This window comes from Spinacia oleracea, chromosome 4 (genome assembly GCF_020520425.1).
Source record: "Spinacia oleracea cultivar Varoflay chromosome 4, BTI_SOV_V1, whole genome shotgun sequence".
NCBI lineage: Eukaryota > Viridiplantae > Streptophyta > Magnoliopsida > Caryophyllales > Amaranthaceae > Spinacia > Spinacia oleracea.
The window spans coordinates 84881791-84888304 of NC_079490.1; positions in this window are offsets into that span (position 1 = coordinate 84881791).

Below are 6514 nucleotides of genomic sequence, written 5' to 3' on the forward strand. Positions count from 1 at the left end.
GAATGTCCGTTTATGTTTGTTGTTCGCCTCGAAGATCTTCGAGGTCTATTTTCTCCCACTTGTCATTTTGGAAACGAATCTCCAAAAGGACATTATTTCGAGCAAACAAACATTATGTTCTCAAAAATTCGTGGTAGAAACAATACCCTTGTGTCTCATTTGAATAAATCACAATGAAACATATATCTAGACTTGGGCCTTAGTTTGTTGAATAACAAACACTAAGCTCCCACTTAGTTTAGCAACTCTTTAGATATATATAATTGAAAAGATATCCTGAAATTACTTTTCAATAGCTTTGACGAATTTGGTTTAGTTTGGTGGTAGTTGAGCATTTTGTTTTAGAAATTATAGGAAAAGTCTTTATGATTCATCATTGATTGAATCAAGTACTAATTGACTTCAATCATTCCAACGTAGATATGCCATATCTTATGGAGCTAGATTGTGAAATTACAACACACAATCATTGATGATCATATTTGGTCTCAAGTAATCATCAACATGATCTAACCTAGATCTTTATGATTTCTTGCCGAGTGGATTTTATACTTCTGAATCTTTGAACTAGCCAAACAGATTCAACTTATATCACATTTGAGTAAATAAACCTATATTCACTCAAATCCATAATAAAGTCATAAAATCTTTCTTTAGCTTTGAACTCTATCGTCTAGGCGTTCTAACAATAGTTCATATTCTTTGTTACTTTCAACAAGTAAGACTAGCTTGTCTTAAGTTGATCTAGAAATCAACCAACTTTCAAAAGTCCATCAAAATAGAGCTTATGAATGTTAACTTGTTGATATGGTCTAAGCAACAATGCCAAAGATTTAATGGAACTCAAATCAAGGGTTTGATTTGAACCTAGTAAAGTTCTTTAAAGAGTTGTTTGTTTTAATCAAGCATATTGACTCAACCAGTAATTGACCATTTCATTCAAATAAACAAACAAACAAGCATTGTTTTTGTTCTTCGAATGTGAGTCTTTCTGTGTTTGAAGCAGAAATTTAGGTATGCTGATTATGGAACAAAATAGCCATTTAGTTCCAGCCTTTGAAAGGACTTAAAACAAACTAGATGACCCTACAACTAATGTAGCATTGCCATGCTTCATTTCCCACTTGTAGGTCATTAGTGTATCCTAGCTTCCATTGTTTGAGTTATTACCGAAGTAAGAACCTCAAGCGGTATATGATACCAAGGAAGTTTGACTGCTAGGTCACTTCTCTTTAAACATAAACTTATAGGTAGAAACGGAATCGTAAATTCCTTTCATTTGTTCCTCGTTTTCCTATTTCTTGTACCCTTTCTTATAGTCTTAAGAATTGAATTCTTTAGTGTTGACTTTTATACTTTGTTAGACATGTCCAATGTCACCCCAACAAGGTTTTTACCATTTTAATTTATGTTGAATATTCTGTTTCAACTAGATGATCTTACAAGAAGCTTCTAAAGTTCTCTAAGCATCGATCTATTCGAATGTCTAGGGACTAGACTCATTCGAGAATTAAATGGACAAAGATATTAGGTTGTTAACCATTGGTAAAGCTGAGCGTTCAAGCTCAATGCTTTATGATCTCAAAACTACATTGTATTTTGAATTCACAAGCACCAATTGGTTTGCCATTCGATTTTGATCTTCGAAAACAACCATAAAAGTCGCTAAAAGAAACGTACATTTTAAATTGCTCACTTTCTCTCATTTCCGTGAATCGTTCTTGGATTCACTACCAATCGAGGAAATTTACTGTTACCTTTCTAAAAGGATTTATTGCAGTGCAAGATATTTAATTATAAACAATAATTAAAACATACATTGAAGCATGCAAAGTCTAAACATTTATCATGAATAATAACTTGAAATTAAAGCAACCATGCAATTCAAACAAGTTATTAGCATTTTATTCGATTTTATTGTTCCGGCAGGTGTGAATAAAATGATTCCAAGATCCTAAAATCATTGAAGAACTAAGCACAGTTTGTCGACTTAATCCTAAAACATTTTAGGTAAGCAAAAGCCTTTTGCTAATAGTCTAGAAACTACTCTTGGTTGATAGGTACGTCTAAGAACTTATTAGGTAAACCTATCGATTTTGCCACGACATAAAAGGACTCCTTACTTATATCGTTGAGTTTCACCAAAACTAACGTGTACTCACAATTATTTGTGTACCTTGCCCCTTTAGGACCAATAAGTAACACCTCGCTGAGCGAAAACTATTACTAGATTGATGTAAAGGATATCCAAGCAAGTGTATATTTTGGCATGGCACCTTTTAACTCAATTTTTAAGTTTGGAACTTAAGGCTCTTACTATGTTGGTTAGATTTTAAGTGAACTAAAATCCTTAATCATGCAACATAATCAAGCTTTTGATCTCATGCATTTTAAGACATATTTAAAGCAATAAATAACTTAAAACATGCATAAGATATTTGTGATCTAGTATGGCCCGACTTCATCTTGAAGCTTTGACTTCAAAGTCCGTCTTGAAAATCTCCGTGGGAGGCACCATTTTCTTCAAATAGGATAAGCTATAACTAATTACAACTATTTGATGGTACGCAGACCATATTTGAATTGAAAAATAACTTTGGTGCTTTAGACCAATTACATTCAAATTAATGGTACGCAGACCATATTTTCTATCCTATTTGGGCCATACTAGTCACTTCATAACCTGCAAAACAGTACATGTACAATATATACCATTCACCCATTCATTATCATGAATGGCCCACATAGCTGGTTAGTAAAACACATTATGCATCACGTAAACATTTGCAGCAATTAATCAAGGGCACCAATAATCTACCAATTATTCAGTCCTTATTAATTCTAATCAAGTTGTTTTAACCTTAAGGATTTGTAGACCTAATCAAGAGTTTATGACTAAAAAGCGCTCCCACTTAAACCAATAAATTCATATGCTTTACTAATTTTAAACATAAAATTGTATTTCTAGTCTAACCGGAAACATACAAATTTAATTAAAATTTAAAGCTCATATAAATTTATAATTGAATCCAAAAATTTAATTTAATTTCAGTCGCATTTAAATTAATTCATGATTTTAATTTTAGTAAAATAATTAGAATAAATTCCATTTATTATAATTATAATATTCAAAATTAAAATCCAAGAAATTAATTCAAATTATTAATTTTAAAATTAATTAAAATTACGTGAACTGAAATTTTCAAATTAAACATTCAAAACGATCTAATCGTAACGCAAACACCCTACGCGTTGCACGCCCATGGGCCGTACGCACACAGCCATTGCTGGCCATGTGCGCGCAGCCCATGCGCTCGTCGCATAGCTGCTGCTGTCCTATCGCAAGCCTCCGCACAGCGCCCCATCGCACACGAGCTATCGCTCGCAGTGCGCGCGCGCGAGATCGCTCGCTGGGCGCGCGACATCGCTCGCTGGGCGCGCTGGCTCGCTCGCTGTGCGCGCGAGCCATCGCTCGCTGGGGCGCGACATCGCTCGCTGGGCGGGCGACATCGCGCGCTGTGCGCGCGAGCCATCGCTCGCTGGGGCGCGACATCGCTCGCTGGGCGAGCGACATCGCGCGCTGTGCGCGCGAGTAGTGCTGGGCGCAGCGCTCGTGGCACGCGAGCTTGCGCTCGCTGCGCGCGAGGCTGCGCGCACTTGTGCGAGGCAGCGCGCGTTGTGGCGCAGCTCGCTTGCTGCCCACACGCGACTGCCTTGGCTCGCCCCTCGCCCATGCCCATTCGTTCATTGCTCGTGGCACACGACACAAGGCAGGGCTGCTGCCTTGTGCTCGTGCACTACGCCCTTGCTCATTGCATTCGTGCCGCACGGGCGACGAGCTCCCTTGCTCGTCGTCGCATGCCCGCATTATACAACACCCCTTAAGGGTAACACGAAGCGTCCATTGCTTCGTGCGTGCAAGTTATTTGAACGAATCGCATAAAAATTTAAAATTTATATTTAAAATTAATGACAAATTAATAAATAATATTAATTTCATAATTTTAGGGCGAAAAATCGAAAATTTATTATCCAATTGATTTCCGATTGATATGGATTCAAGTCTAGGTCATAAAAATTTAAAATTTATCGTAAATTTACAATTTTTATGGTGGTTTTAATCATAGGTTTCTAATTAAATTACAATTAATTATGAAAATCAAATTAATTCTAAATTATTCTAATTTTCAACAAATTAATCATAATTACAAATTAGATTGCATAATTAACAAGACTAGGCATTCAAACTTGTTAAACATATGCAGTAGGTCAATCAAAAATTCAAGATTTATCAACAAGAATCGCAAATATTTAATTTAACATCTTAAATTTACGAAATTTTGCATTCGAAAAACTAAAACCTTCGAAAAGTCATAGTTAGGCTTCGAATTTGAGAATTCTGGGTTCGGCAGAAAAATACTGTTTTTGTCAAAATTTTAGAATGCCTTTTACATGCGGAATTGACACAAAAATCACTCAATTCGGATGAGTAATGAAGAAACTGCCGAAAAACTGCGTACGTATAATTAAATAAACGCAATTTGCAATTAATTAACAATTACGAAAATTAATCACCCCTTTTAATTCTTGCAAATTTGTAATATTTAACCATGTTCATGCAATTTAGATTATGAAAATAATAAGGGGCTCGTGATACCACTGTTAGGTTATGATACATATGACATTACATAGATCATGCGGAAACAACCATTAACCCAGGACAACATATTATTTACACATAATCATATAGCATAATTTAGATGCATACTCTTTGTTGCGTGCCTTCCCTAGCTGCGCCCGAACCGAACAAGAACAAGTCTTTAGGACTCCAAGTGTCGTCCCTCCGTAGATAGTCCACAGCACGTCCGGATCCGCCTTAAGATTGACCAACTAGAATCGCCCTTAAGGTTCTAATATTTTCGGTTGGGTAGGCAAGAATATTGGCTGATTTTTCTGCTTAAAAATCTTAGTTTTGAATACTTAAAAACTTGTGTGTAAATAATGACCCCTAGGCCTTTATTTATAGAGTTATGGAAAAGGAATCGCAATCCTAGTAGGATACGAATTAATTGAAATTAGAATCCTACATGAATTCTATTTAATTAATTTATCTAATTAGGAATAGGAATTTAATCACACACTAACTCTTGCAGTTTTAGGAATCACGCATGAGCACAAACTCACACACACACACGGCAGCCACAAGGGCTGCCCATGCGCATGCGAGCAGCAGCCCATGCAGCGCGGCCCACGCATCCGTGGCCTTGGTGCGCGCTGGGCTTGTGGCGTGCGTGCTTGCTGGGCGATGGCCCGACTTCGTGCTGGGCCTTCGTCCGGCAGGCCTCGTCCGATGCTAATTCGTACGATACGCTTCCGATTAAATTTCCATTTCCGGAATCTATTTCCGATATGAACAATATTTAATATTTCCGATTCCGGAATTAATTTCCGATTCGAACAAATATTTAATATTTCCGTTTCCGGAATTATTTTCCGATTCCGGTAATATTTCCGATTCTGACAATATTTCCGTTTCCGGCAATATTTCCGATTCTGGTAATATTTCCATTTCCAATAATATTTTCCGATACGTACCATGTTTCCGTTTCCGGCAACATCTACGACTTGGATAATATTCATATTTCCGATACGATCCATATTTCCGTTTCCGGCAATATCATCGTTTCCGGAGTATTCATTTCTTGCCTGTGACGATCTTAGCTCCCACTGAAACCAAGATCCGTCGGTTCCGAATATTCATAGATGGAGTATTTAATGCCATTAAATACTTGATCCGTTTACGTACTATTTGTGTGACCCTACGGGTTCAGTCAAGAGTAAGCTGTGGATTAATATCATTAATTCCACTTGAACTGAAGCGGCCTCTAGCTAGGCATTCAGCTCACTTGATCTCACTGAATTATTAACTTGTTAATTAATACTGAACCGCATTTATTAGACTTAACATAGAATGCATACTTGGACCAAGGGCATTATTTCCTTCAATATCAACATAGTAGATTACTACATTATACCACAAAGAATAACAAAAACTTTCCAAGCCAATTTCCATCAGATTCAGCAACATTATACTACAACTTTTCCATCAATCACAACTACAACTTAACCATCAATCACAACAAGCAACACTAATAAACAAATCCAAAACAACAACACACTTGAATGTTTTGCATTTTGCAGTATCCGGGTGTTGATCAAACTTTGTGAATGCTGAGGAAACCAACCATTTCTTGATATCCAGTAAGTAGCTGCGCAAATCAAATAAATTAAAATCAAATCAACTAGATATACGAATAGATCAACGAACTTTTCACTCTCAATTTATCAAAACAATAATCCAAAGATTTTGAATAATATACCTACGTTCCTCAGTCTATAAAAAAAGAACTAAATCAAAGAGGTTAAATACATACTTACACTACAATTCTCTGAGAATTAGAGAGAAGATTAATCGCAGGAGGGAAATTCAAGGTCGATTTTGCAGAAACTTTTA